Here is a 14,874-nt window from a genome sequence, read left to right on the forward strand (position 1 = left end):
ATTTGACATTGTTTTGTTTGGCGGCGCCTTTTGTTGAATAACATCAGGCGCACAAGGGCATCAGTTTCGAGCGAGAGCCTTATTGTTTTATTAATCTGTTTGTTTAAATAGTTTGTGCTTCATCAATTAATGTTTCACATTGTTCAAATAATACTTAAACTGAGAAAAAGATGCGAGTTTTGTATCTTATCAATTATCAATGGTAATTTAAATCATAAATATTTTATACTAATTTCAAACTTTTCAAAATTGAAAATTAAAAACATTTTATTTATTTATTGTAAATGACCTCCCGCGGCCCACACTTTGGGAATCACTGGTCTATTCTATATTCCCCCAGCCCAGCCTTATATTTTATTCTGTGGAGTAAAATTGTAAATTTGTCATCTTATCTTTTTGTCCATTGTCTTACTGTCCGCCTCTCTCTCCTCTGTCCTCATCCTTCTGGACCTCTCTGCTGCATTTGACACGGTCAACCACCAGATCCTTATTTCCTCCCTTCAGGAACTTGGTATCACAGGCTCTGCTCTCTCCCTTCTCTCGTCCTACCTCGATGGCCGCACCTACCGGGTAACCTGGCGAGGATCTGTGTCGGAACCGTGTCCTCTTACTACTGGAGTTCCTCAGGGATCCGTGCTGGGTCCCCTCCTGTTTTCGCTTTACACCAACTCTCTTGGCGCTGTCATTCGCTCGCATGGCTTCTCTTACCACAGCTATGCCGATGACACCCAACTAATTCTCTCCTTCCCTCACTCGGACACTCAGGTGGCGGCTCGGATCTCTGCCTGTCTAACTGACATCTCTCAGTGGATGTCCGCCCACCATCTGAAAATCAACCCCGACAAGACTGAACTACTTCTCTTTCCCGGAAAAGATTCGCTTACCCAGGACCTGACAGTCAACTTTGGGAACTCCGTACTAACGCCCACTTCGACTGCTAAGAACCTCGGCGTCACACTCGACAGCCAACTCTCCCTGACTCCCAACATCACCGCGACAACGCGATCCTGTAGATACACGCTCTACAACATCAGGAGAATACGTCCCCTTCTCACTCAGAAGGCAGCGCAGGTACTGATTCAGGCTCTTGTCATCTCCCGCCTGGACTACTGCAACTCCCTCCTGGCTGGTCTCCCTGCCACCGCCATTCGACCTCTGCAGCTCATTCAGAATGCAGCAGCTCGACTGGTCTTCAACCTTCCGAAATTCTCCCACACTACTCCACTCCTCCGCTCTCTTCACTGGCTACCGGTGGCCGCCCGCATCCAGTTCAAAACACTGGTGCTCACGTACCATGCTGTGAATGGATCGGGTCCAGCTTACATCCAGGACATGGTCAAACCCTACATCCCAACCCGCACTCTCCGCTCTGCATCTGCAAAACTACTCGTCCCTTCCTCACTGAGAGCAAAACACTCGACTAGGTCTCGACTCTTCGCTGTCCTTGCGCCAAAATGGTGGAACGAGCTCTCTGAAGACATCAGGACCGCAGAGAGCCTTCACATCTTCCGCCGCAAACTAAAGACACACCTCTTCAGACTCTACCTCCACTAAAGACTAACAAATTGTAGCACTTAAATTGTACTTGTAACGTCACTCATCTATAGCAAATTGTAAATTGGCTTATTTGAGGAAATTGCACTTTCTTGTTTCTTGTTCTCCTGAGTTTGTACCCTATGGTTGAATGCACTTATTGTACGTCGCTTTGGATAAAAGCATCAGCTAAATGACATGTAATGTAATGTAATGATGTTATGCACCTACTGCTATTTCAAATTCCTCGTCTGTCTAACATATTTTGGGAATAAATGTTCCTGAATAAATGTTCCTGAAGAACCATTGTAAATAAATCAATACAACTTAAATGAAAGCATCATAGAGGAGGTTTTAATGATGTCCTTTTTATTAAAATTGCCTCACTAATACTCTGATTTCTTTTCTAGGACCACAGATTGACATTTTATCTTATTCACCCTGATCTTCTTTGTTTTTTGTTTTTTTATAGAAGGCATCTCTTCACACAAAGACTGGGTGAGTGGAGAGTGCGGTCATGGTCCGATCAGAGGATTGGCGGTTGAATCCCAAGCCCGACTGACCCGCGTGTCGCTGTGTCTTAACCCGACCCCACCATTGCTCCTGTGGCTCCTGTGTGTGAACGGCATGATTGTGTGGTAGCTGTTGTCATCGGTGTGTGAATGAGTGAATTATGACATGAAGTGTTAAAGCGCTTTGAGTGATCTGACGACTAGTAAAGCAAAATACAAGCACAGTCGTACATTGACCACTCACACAAAGGCCGACCGGCAAATGACGCAATCAAAAGTAAGAACAGAAACGGGGTCTAATCCTTTCTAACTCGGAACTCACAAAGAAACCATTATTTTTTCTTCATTTTTGATGTATTTTCAAACTGTGAGATTTCTCAGTGTTTGATTTGAAAACGTCTGCCCCTCTCTGTCCACCAGCCCCTCCCTGGCCACAGCCAGTAAGGGGTAATGCAAAGTCGATGCTTTGCCCCTCCCTGTGAGATGTGAATTTTGTTTTTTTTTCTCCTGACCACCAAGCTCCCAGGAAAGACAACAGTCTCCCAAATGACACGGTTGTAGACTTCCGATTACAGCCCTATCACTTACTCTACCGACGCGTAAACACACACACAGAGAGAGAGAGAGAGAGAGAGAGAGAGAGAGAGAGAGAGAGAGAGAGAGAGAGAGAGAGAGAGAGAGTTACTGGGCTGCTTTTTGTTTGACTCTAGACATCAGACATTTGCTCAGTTAGTTATGAAACAGTTCGACACGATGCCTTTATTTAAGCTGTCTCACTCGTGTCACATGGTATCATTTCTTATTCCCATACTACAGTCGCTTCTTCAAAATCTGTTCAAAATCAGTTTTAAATGTTGCCTTTTATTTTATAATTACGATAGCTTTAGCCATTCATCGCATCTTTGTGATCCTTTGGCCGGTGGGAAGTCGGTCCTAGCGTTGGCTTCTTTCTTTTGGCCCGTTGACCAAAAGTGTGATAATTTTAGACTGAAGTCTCACATGGCCCGGAGCAAAGACGGCATTTAGAAATAAACTTGGAATTTAGCTTAATTGCAGTTCACAGATTTAGGAGGGGCAGCGTTCTCTTCTTTATTTCCTTGCATAAATAGAGAGGGACTGGAGGCCAGCGACATGAGGTTTCAAAACCACAAAAGAGGTTAAAGAACGTCAGAGGCAGTGAAGACACTTTTAAGCCTGGGTCCTTCACTCTGCCCAAGACCTAGCTGTTCTATACTGCTAATGTAGCAGCCTTCTCCCTACCCAAAGTTTGTCTCATTTATTATTCCCCAAGGATTTTAGGTCCCTGCAGTAAAACTAAATGGGGTTTTTTAAGAGTTTTATGCACGGCCAAGTTACAGTGTGTGTTTTTTTTCAGCTACAAAGTTTTGTTGTAGTTTGTTCGAGAGGTTTCTGCTGTGAATCATCCCCATTTTGTGTGACAGGGGCTTATGGAAAAATGTCTTAGTAGAAAAACAGAAAGGAACAGGGGGGAAGGATGGAAAGAATGAATCGTCATAGAAATTATTCATTTCCCACGGTACACCTGGCAATTTTAGGTGAGTTGCTAATCTATGGAGAGGGGAGTTCATGAGTCGATTTCCTTGATTGTTTTAAGCATATATCCTTGACTAGTGTGAATAAAGTACCGTACAAGTATACGTGTGAATAATAGCTGTTACCTCCGTCAGTCTCCAACTGCTCAAACCACCCTCAACTTATCAATTCATTGATTTAATCATCAAGTCTGTAAAACTGATTCTCGCCACAAAGAATCTTACAAATGAACCACTTTAAATGTGAGATGTGTTTATTAGTCATGCAAAATTAAAAAAGCATTCGAACGACGACCGGAATAAAGAAATTTTAGTTGAGGAAAACGACTAACGCCAAAGAATAATCAATATTTTAGTATTATATTTATTGTTATCACTTATATTGAAAAATAGTTTTTTGCACAAGAGAAAATATAAACAATTATATAAAATTATATTTCAAAATCCCCCATTGTAATTAAATATTACATGTACACTTTCTTCAAGCACAAATCTCAGGCTTGACTTTAACAATAGAGATTGCCACGTGTCACATACCTGAAGTCAGTGTTTCCCTTTTCAGTAGTTTACTTCCCCGGCCTTAAACTAGTTTGCATGAACATAAAAAATAACCAGACTAGGAGTCGTCAACTATTTTTGCCAACTAAAAGTAGCAACCAAACTCACCTTCTTTGTTTAGCATGCTGTCATGCTAACTTTTGCAACATAACATAATGTGACTAAAACACGAAGTAATAACTGACCAGGGCAGACATTTTATGTATCTATTTGTATTTGTCTAATTTGAGGCATGTTTGGATCTTTAAGATCAACCACACTTAAAAACAACACGCTTCGGTCCAACTAAACATGTGCTTTTGTAACTTTTGTGTTGTAATCCTTAGCTGGCCTTGTTTCGTGCAGCATCATGACCAGAATGACCCTGGGGGTCAGAAGGCATGCAGCCCTGCAGGGTGGAACCCAGTGTCATGACAGGACCTGCACGCTGACACTCCAGTCGGGTGTGTGCTGGTGACTGACATGTAGGTTATTAGTGTACGAGGGGTGTGGATCTCTGACACGGATCACTTAAGACTGTGCGACTAATCAGCGGTACTTTCCCTTTTTTTCTAAAGCGTGGCACACAGAGGAACGCGTCATAACTGTGTCACCTTAAAAAGAATATTGTGGCTTTTATGATGATGACCTTAAAAAATATGCAAGGGACTAATCTACTTTTGTGGAAATTCTCTCCATCTATCCTGCAAAGTATTTTCCTGGTGAAATCAAAGCGGAAACAGGCAAGAGCTATTCTTAGCCTACAGAAAGACACAAGCATAATAAAGGTTGTTCACATGAGTCATTTTTTCCACAAAATGCTACAATCTGAATCATCTGAACCAAGCCACTGGTTTTCTTTACATTCTCAAAATAGTGTGTTGGGGATTCGCCCCCTGAGATGCTGATTTGTTGTAGGACATTGACCACTACAGGGTTCCGGTCAGAGAACACGCAGACATCTGGTTGGTGAATATCCTTCTGTATTTATCCGTTGATGCAGGCTCACAGATCAATTGACAGAAGGAATTACATAGTGGACAGGAAGATGAACGTAAAGATGGAGTTTCTGAAATAAACACAGAAAACAAATTGCAAACTGAATAATGCAGGCTCGCTAGCCAGATTAGCCACTTAGCTCAACATTGAGCGATTATGGAATGGCTACATTACAGAATTAACACAGACAGTGAACACAGTAAACACACCTAAGCTAACAGACATAACAGTGTGAGCAGATGAGTACAAAATTGAGGTAACATAACTTATATCATCAATGACTCAATCTAACGGATCTACTGTCTGTGTCGCGTAGCGTGTATTATTTGCGGTACCAGAAGCGGAAACAACATGCGCTGTCAAAATGAAGGCATCAACATTCTCTCGTGAAGAATTCACAACAGCCGCTCCCACATTTGAACAGCAAATATGTAATAACAGGAATTCTTCATGCATCATTAGCATCATCCTTGAACTCAAGGAGCTGGATTAGACGAGCTACCGGTCTGGTGTAGACCTTACCGTTCACCAAGACCTCTGCAGTCCTGATACATCCGTCATGACTAGGGACTGTCTTACAAACCTTCCCGATCGGCCACTGAGCTCTGGGAAGCGATGGGTCAACGATCAGAACGACTGCGTCAACAGCAATGTTATTAACGGCCTTCTGCCATTTCTGCCGTGTTTGAAGAGTGGACAAGTGGTTGACAGTGTCGCCATCTCCGTCTTCCCATGCGTGCTGAAGCATAGGCCACCGCATGAGCAGGATTTTAGGAGTGATGGGGTCCGGGTCAGTGACATCAGCTGACACATACCCTAGTGGTTTTGAGTTGAGGATCCCTTCGACCTCTACTAAGATTGTGTAGAGAACATCTTCAGAGACTGACTGGCTCCAAACTGCCACTTGAAGGCCGGTCTTTATGGAACGGACCTCTCTTTCCCATACTCCACCAAAGTGAGGGGCACTAGGTGGGTTGAACTTGAAGTTGATCTGGTATTCCGCTGTTCCTTCAGCCGTGGTTCCATGGCTGCGAAAGCCTCACGAAGTTCCTGTTCAGCACCACGGAAATTAGTACCGCAGTCGGAGAGTAACTCTTTCGGTCTGCCTCGCCTTGCGATGAACCGCCGAAGGGCAAGAAGGAAGGCGTCTACATCCAGACAGTTGAGAAGTTCTATGTGGATGCCGCGGGTTGTGAGACACTTAAAGATGGCGCCCCAGCGCTTTTCCGTTCTCCTGCCTATTTTGACCAGGTAAGGGCCAAAACAGTCAACGCTTGTTAAATAGAAAGGTGGACAGAGAAGCCACAGGCGCTGTGGTGGCAGGTCCGCCATCTGCGGGACCTTAGGTTGAGCTCGCCAGCGTTGGCAGGATGGACACTTGAGCTGATGTTGTCTAACAGCTTTTCGTCCTCGCAAGATCTAATACTGCCTTCGTAGTTCTGCATACACCCGCTCCGTACCTGAATGTAGCAGATGTTCATCCATGTGTTTGATAAGGAGTTTTGTTGCTGGGTGCTTTGGATCGAGCACAATCGGATGGATCTCTCCTAGGCTTGTGTTCTGCAACCTTCGCAGCCTCCCATTCTGGGGCCAGGCTCACCAGGCGACTGTGGTTTGGCATAGGTTTCTGTGCTTTGAGAGCGGTGACCTACTCTGGGAAACTATGGGCTTGAGACTTCCTCAGCAGAAGGGTCTCTACTTCCTGAGGGTTTGTAGCTTGGTGATATCTCGAAACCTGGGCCGCCCCTTGACGCTTCTGGCTTGCTTGACCTGTGGCTTCCACCAGGTCGGTCCACATACTGAACTGAGCAGCATCAGGAAGATTGTCTTTAGGTTCCACTGTTGTGAGGCCGCAGAATGTGATGCCCTTTAGTTCGGTTGAAGTCACTGCTGTAGCCTGCTCAGGCTTCTATGGCCAGTGTTCAGTGCTCTGCTTTAGGAACGGCGGACCTTGACTCCAACGACCTGGCTCCACCAGCTCCAAGAGAGTCTTACCCCGGGTTATGTCGTTGGCTGGGTTGCTCCGGGTGTCCACGTACCTCCAGGCTTGTCGATCAGTAAGTTCCTGAATCTCAGATACACGGGTTCCGACGAACACCTTATATCTGATTGGAGCCATTCCAGTACCGTGGTGGAGTCAGTCCAGAGGATTGTCTGATGGATAGTGAGTGTGATTTCAGTCTCTACAAGCTTGGCCAATTGAGCTCCTGCTAGCGCAGCGTAGAGCTCCAAGTGTGGTATGGTCTGTTGCCTCTTGGGAGCTACTCGTGACCTAGCCATCACAAAGGATGTGTGAATGTCGCCTGCTACCTGTACTGTGAGGTAGGCCACTTGTGGTATCCTGATATTTAGGTTGTGATATTTACCTGCATTACCACTCCACACCACAAGAGGGTTAGTTGACCTTCACGGTCATTAGGCATGTTGTTGTTAGATACTGTTAAGAAGAAGAATAACCCGCTGTGAAGATGTCCTGTCACGTTGAACTAAATAAATGATAACTATGATTATCAAGAGTGGTTTAGTCTTTTAAATACTGAAGTTACCACCACTGCTCCATATGCTCTCTCGGACGCGTCGCAGAAGACATGGAGTTCGTACTCAGCGTCCGCCTCTTCCACAGAGACTGGCGAGTAACATCGGGGAATGTGTACCTTGCTGAGGTGTTGTAGCTCATTTTCCCATGTTTCCCAGGCTTGTTGGAGGCCTGTGGGCAGGTCCGGGTCATCCCAGCCTCTCTGTTTGGACCACAGCTGCTGAACGTGTAATGAAAGGCACAATGAACTCTGCTCTGTAGCAGAGGACCTAGCCTCAGTCGGAAGATGAGCTACCACTGAAGGTTGATTACTGGCCCACTGTCTGAGGTCCGTCTGCGAGTGAAGAACGCAATTGGTTGATTCACGTTGGGGAGGCTTTCAAGGCAGTTGTCCACATAAAAACTCTGTTGCACTTAGGGATGCAACAACGAATCAATAAAATTGATTAAAATCGATTATTAAAAGCGTTGGCAACGAATTTCATTATCGATTTGTTGTGTCGCGCGATTATTACGTCACTCAATGAGTTGCGGAGATGCGCGCGGAGCAAAAATAAAAATAAAGGCGCCGAGCCGACGTAGAGGAAAGAGCAGCCGGCAGTTGTTGTGAGTCACATGACACAGGGAGAGACGTCTGTTCGACTAGTCGTCTAAGATGTGCGAGCGTGGGGGGTCCCGGTCCATGTTGTCCCGTTTTGACGTGAGGGACTTAACAAGCCTCCTGTTTACTCGTCATCCAGCTGATCAAGCTAGCGTTAGCTCGCTAACAACAGCAGTAAAGCAGTTAGCAAGACTAAGACACGTTTTTATTTACGCGCCTCTTTTGGACCATTCATTTCTCAATGTGTGTTTGTGAGTGTAGTATAGAGAACTAGTTCTGACGAATTTGAGGTTCTGTTTTAGAATAAAGGGTTGGAAATTTTTAATGCCGTTTTAAAAAAAATTCCGATTCATCGATAGATTGAAGAAATAATCGACCGATTAATCGATTATCAAAATAATCGTTAGTTGCAGCCCTAGTTGCACTGACTGCAGAGCATCAGGATAACTCGCTTGTTGATTCCAAACGTGTTGCTGTAAAGCGAAAATGGCACAGCACGGGCTGCTCGTTGTGCCAAATGGCAGCACCTCCCATTCGTACACATCTGGTGGGTTCTCGCTGTGCATGTCTCTCCAGATGAACCTGAGGAGTGATCGGTCCTCAGGCAGAAGACGAACCTGATGAAACATTGCACGGATGTCTTCACTTACGGCAACCGAATGCTGTCTGAATCGTAGAAGGACACCTAGTAGCAAAGGTCCCAGAGTGGGTCCAGGTAGTAGCTGGTCATTCATTGAGGAACCCTGGTGACTGTAAGAGCAGTTGAAGACCAGTCTTGACTTCTTGTTATGACTCACAAGGTGATGGGGGAGGTACCATGCCTCCTCAGATTGGTTCACTTCGTTAGGCAGAAGCCTTTTGACGTAACCAGCCCGGATGAGCTTGCCAATCTCCTCTGAATAGATATCTGCCTTCTCCGGATCCTTCTTGAGTCATTTCTCTGTGGCTCGCAGCTGAGCTATGACAGAATGAGTTGTACTGTTCAGTTTAGGGGCTTCTCTTCTTCTCAGGAGAGGGGTTGCATAGTGCTGAACTCCTTCAATGTTGACTCTCTGCGTCTTTGTTTCTAAGAGGTTCATGGCTTCTTGGTCCTCACGGGAACGGACTACCAATTTCTCGTTGCGAAACGGCAGGACGTCGAGTTGCCATAACTTCTCCACATTTCGGCACAGGAGGTTGGGAGGAACAACTGTGGTGAAAAGACATTGCTCCACTTTAGTTTCCTGAGATCCATATCGTTCAGCACCTTGCAAAGCCCATCCAAGAGCGGTATGGATGGCAACAGGTCCGCTGTTAACTCCTCTACGTACCGTCTTTGTGGCAGTAATCAGATGTACATGATCTGATCCAAGCAGCACCATTGGACTGGCATTAAAGAAAGGCTTCAGTGGGATTCCTCGCAGGTGAGCATGTCGTCTTTGTGTGGGGTAGGTCTGCTCTACTAGGTCTAGGCCTGTCACAGGCTGTCACAGAAAAGACATTGTATCTTGAATGGTTTCTTGGATTGTGTGAAGTTATTAGAAGGACTCTGCGGAGGGGGCCCTGTACTGTGATATACAGCGGCACCTTGACCTTTGTTCTTTGGGATGATCTTCTCCCTTCCGATAACTTGGGGTTGTCCGGTTTGGTAGCGCTGCACTAATTTGTTGGACAAGCGCTGCTGTTGAGCTTTGCCTTGAAGCCATCCATTAAGATCTTGCAGGTTGTAGGGGTTGATACTGCATCTGTAGATACTCGATAAACCCATCCCTGTGGTACTTGGGTAGCTTACTGACTAAGCGGTCAACATGAGAGCAGCAGTTTAGCTCCATGCCTTCGGGTCCTTCTAGGGAGAGCAGCATACTCACTAGGAGGTGAACTCATAGGGCGAAACTCTGGAAAGTGTGGGCATTACCAGGCTTCACATCTGAGGTGGTCAGAATGGCTGCTATCTCGCTTTGTGCTAGCTGGTGTGGCTGACCATACTGTAACTGCAGGGCTTGCATAGTTGCTGAGTATGGATTTGGATGGTGACGACAAGCCTGACCAATCATCTGCGCATTGGGCAGTTTAAGATGTTCAAGTAGTACATGATATTTATACTTTTCAGACAGTTGTGAATGAGGCTCAAGCAGGTTATCTATAGCCAGCTTCAGGTTAGCAAACTCCTTTTCACTGTCAATGGAGAAGTCTGGGATTTTGGGTGTTGGCACACCACATGCAGAGCGGTGTGGCAAACCGGGGCTGTATGTGGTCACTGTCTGACCTGATGGCAGATTGTTGTGGAATATTTCAATAAAAGCTCGGTAGAAGAGAATGATTTGTCTGATAAAACAGAGTCTTGATGAATGATCAAAGTTGCAAAAAGTCCATTTATTGCTTGCAAGCAGGAGGTCAAATACACAGGCACGTATCACAGTGCTCTGTGGAAATGGCGTCTCCGAGCACAAAAGACACTGAGTTTTTATACACATATGAAGGACATTCTCCGTGCCAGCTACGAGAAGCTGCAAAGCAGGTTGAGATAAGAACCCAGGTGAAGCTGAGGGTAGCACACACACAAGATCCTCCTCAATGGCCAGTGCAAATCATTGTTACTTGACATGAAAGTAAAACTTGGATCCAGAACTTTCGTGCAGAATAAGATATCAACCAAGGCCATGAAGAGGAGTCCTTTGTTTTGAAGCTTCTATGAGATCGAGTCAACCGTCCTCCCTTCTCAGAGCACAGCTGCAAACCAACATTTTGTATCATACTGCTCTTTGCACATCAGGGTCAAATACAGGACACTTGAGACGGCTTTAGCAGAAAACAATCTTATAACATATTTTTACCATTACAAGATGCATCTGATGAGCTGAATATGAGTTATCCCTTGGGACAGATAGAGTCTGCTGAGGTGGTTGAATTAATGAAGGCAATGTAGCATACTGAGGTGGGCCATGGCTGTAGAGGGTGTGAGGTATCACTTGTGGTGAGTGGTAATGTTGTGCGCCTGGATGGCTGTAGGAGACTGCTGCAGGCTCATGTATCGGAGCCGTAGCACTCAACTGTCCACATACTCGTCTTGCATCATCACAGGGGGGAGGTTGCTCCGAAGCATGAAACTGCAGTGGTTCTGGCCTGGTAGAGCTCTGAGTAGGTGTCATCATACCTGATGAAATTACAGAATACGAGGAACCCCAACGATCTGATTGGGCTGGAAGCACTGGGGTAAACACAGAATTTTGTCTCAGTTCACCTGCTATAGGGGTGTAGGTTCTAACCTCAGTCTCTGCCTCTGGTCTTCCAAACATATGTCCTGCTATAGTGCTACCAGCCTGAGGTTCAATGTCCCTGGCGGTGAAACCAAGTAGCTGGGGGAGATGAGGAGTCGATGAGGTTGAGGCACGGGAGACGAGGGCGTTGATGGTGGTGAGGCGCTCTTCCTGCTGTCATTATCCTCTTCTATCTCTTCTTCCCTGAGGAAGGAAGCAATGTGCTCCAGCAGCTCCTGACGACGGCGACGGCGGAGTTCATACGGCTGGAGTTTATGTGTTAGCTTAACCACTTCAACATCTCCCTTCTCATTCCTAGAGATGGATTCTACGAGTCGTTTTAGTGAAGTGGTGTTCAGCATGTCATCAGAGTTGGTATTGTGTGAGACTGTGCGTCTGTCCGAAAAGGAGGCTGCATCCGCTAGGCTACCGTCCGCTGCGGCCGCTGCTCCCCACTGCTCTTCTGTAGTGTGGGAGGAAAGGGCAGGTCGCTGTGGATTGTAGGCAAGGACGTAGTCCTCAAGATGTTTAGGGACGCGATGATGTCTCACTGTTGCTCTTCGTAATGAGGCTGATGGGTAAGTCTTTCCCCAGATGCCATCTTCTGTAGTAGTCAATATATCCGGCTCGAAGGACCATTTGTTGAGGATTCGCCCCCTGAGATACTGATTTGTTGTAGGACATTGACCACTACAGGGTTCCGGTCAGAGAACACGCAGACATCTGGTTGGTGAATATCCTTCTGTATTTATCCGTTGATGCAGGCTCACAGATCAATTGACAGAAGGAATTACATAGTGGACAGGAAGATGAACGTAAAGATGGAGTTTCTGAAATAAACACAGAAAACAAATTGCAAACTGAATAATGCAGGCTCGCTAGCCAGATTAGCCACTTAGCTCAACATTGAGCGATTATGGAATGGCTACATTACAGAATTAACACAGACAGTGAACACAGTAAACACACCTAAGCTAACAGACATAACAGTGTGAGCAGATGAGTACAAAATTGAGGTAACATAACTTATATCATCAATGACTCAATCTAACGGATCTACTGTCTGTGTCGCGTAGCGTGTATTATTTGCGGTACCAGAAGCGGAAACAACATGCGCTGTCAAAATAAAGGCATCAACATTCTCTCGTGAAGAATTCACAACAGCCGCTCCCACATTTGAACAGCAAATATGTAATAACAGGAATTCTTCATGCATCATTAGCATCATCCTTGAACTCAGGGAGCTGGATTAGACGAGCTACCGGTCTGGTGTAGACCTTACCGTTCACCAAGACCTCTGCAGTCCTGATACGGTAATTAAGGTAACATAACTTATATCATCAATGACTCAACCTAACGGATCTACTGTCCGTGTCGCGTAGTGTGTGTTATTTGCGGTACCGGAAGCGGAAACAACATGCGCTGTCAAAATAAAATTTCAAAATAAAGGCGTCAACATTCTCTCGTGAAGAATTCACAACATAAAGGTCATTGTTGAGCCACGTGTGTACAAATTCCAGCGTTTTGGTTTTGTTTGTAGCCTCACAAGATACACAGGTATGTGTTTAAAGGGAAGCCCAGCCCATGTTTTAAACAATTTTGTAGGCTAATTGAGGTTACATCCAAGCTCTAACCTCACACTCGCCCGAGACCCTGTGCTCAAAATCCTTCCACCTCATTACTCAGAGCATTTGAATCATGCATAGATTCATTGTCTCCCCCTTTACATTTAATATACAGACAGAGACTTAGAAATTATATATTGTAGGTCATATTATTTATATAACTATTTAACCTTGAAGCACAGCACAGATGTTCATTGTCTTTTATGTCTCCTCAACCAATGGACGTGCTACCGTTTATTATTATTTATATTCTTTCGAGTAGATTATAGTCTCACTTTTAGCCAGAACATTTTATTAAAAAGTAAATAACTGTACATCTGATATTACATGCTTTTAAAAACACACTTTTAGGCTCAAAGCTTCTGATGTTCCTGAAATGTTTTGAATTTTAATTTCCCATATTTATTTTGAGAAGGTTCTCTCTCCCTATTACCACGATCAGTGATCTTTTTGCAGGCTCCCCTTTTCTTGCCATCGCTCATCTGCTCAGATGACATGATTTCAGCGATACTAACAACCCCAAGCCGGGGCTTGTTGAGAAATCCCCTCGAAACAGCTTAACCCCGAGTCACACTATATCGCTTCCAGGGTTAAGTGAGATCATCAACCATTTCTGCACATATTCAGGATCATACTGTACATGTAGACACACACACAGATTCAGTACTCACACTGTCTTATTGTTCTGTAAAGGTTTTGTGTTAAGACCCGTCAAACAAAGCATTCGCACATGTCCTCCTCTTGCCCTCTTCAAAATTTCCCCTCAAGTGGTGTGATGACAGTACATTATTCAAAATGAGGAAAGTGACGTTTTTGAAAAATGCAATGAAGCTTAACAAATATGCGACAAAGGGAATGTTCTGAAGTCACATTACACCTTACTGTTAGCAGGCAGTAGAAGAGAAATATTTTTCTCACCTCAAGGTTGACGGGTGCATGGGGGGAAAGCTGTGTTGAACAGTATCGGAAAACCAAGACAACCGAACCCTCCATCTTTGGCTAATAATACAACAACTGCTGCTGCTGACTAACCACAGTAGCAGAGGAAGCTGTGGTGACGCTGAAAGCTCACTCTGTAAAAAAAAAATACATGCAAATAGACACGACACAAGCAGCACGGACATGCAGCTGAAGCTTTCATTAATTCGTTACATGACGATGGTGTAAAAAGATCAAATGAGCTTCATCGTTTTTTTCCTGCATTGATTTATTCATTTTTATGACAATATTTTTTATAGTTCATACCTACAAATGTCTGTTATGTATTATCTACTCTTTGTCTGCAGTATTGTGCATTGAACTCGGTTCATTTATATAACCCAAGATGGTTCTCTGGCGCCTCTGCTCATCTGTAACATGTTCATGAGTCCGGTCAGCATGCACACCAGGGCATGCCGACATGCCTTTCATCTCGGTTGGTTGCAATTTAAGTGAGTTATACCAACAGCTACTTGCATGATATGGCTTTCTCAATCATGATTGTTATTTCTCGTGAATTGCCAAACGATACGTCACTATTTAAATATTGCCGCCGCAAGGAATTGTGGGACGGACTTATCTCTTTTTCTTTCATAAAGGACGGTCCAGTGGTTCCTATGCTAAAGGAGCTAAGTAGAGAAGCATTAAAGCTCTTTTGCTTAGCAGTAGAGAATTCCAACAGCTCTCATCACCGCGGCCACTTACAATACACTTCACTCTGTTAGGACCCCAAGTGAATCACTTCTACAGTATATTTTTCTTAG

The 14,874-nt window shown here is 44.8% G+C and overlaps 1 long non-coding RNA gene across 2 annotated transcripts; it reads right to left on the reverse strand.

Moving 5' to 3' along the window:
* Positions 1–10,602: 10,602 nt before the first annotated feature.
* Positions 10,603–14,148, reverse strand: LOC144391085 (uncharacterized). 2 transcript variants are annotated; one of them, XR_013454956.1, is made up of 2 exons: positions 14,051–14,148; positions 10,603–12,337 (listed from the first exon to the last, which is right to left on the reverse strand). It is a non-coding gene; the product is annotated as an uncharacterized LOC144391085 (long non-coding RNA). The 2 variants fall into 2 exon arrangements; XR_013454957.1 differs by lacking the exon at positions 14,051–14,148 and adding an exon at positions 12,790–12,901.
* Between the last annotated feature and the right edge of the window lie 726 nt (positions 14,149–14,874).

Source organism: Gasterosteus aculeatus, chromosome Y, assembly GCF_964276395.1.
Source record: "Gasterosteus aculeatus chromosome Y, fGasAcu3.hap1.1, whole genome shotgun sequence".
NCBI classification, from domain to species: Eukaryota; Metazoa; Chordata; class Actinopteri; order Perciformes; family Gasterosteidae; genus Gasterosteus; species Gasterosteus aculeatus.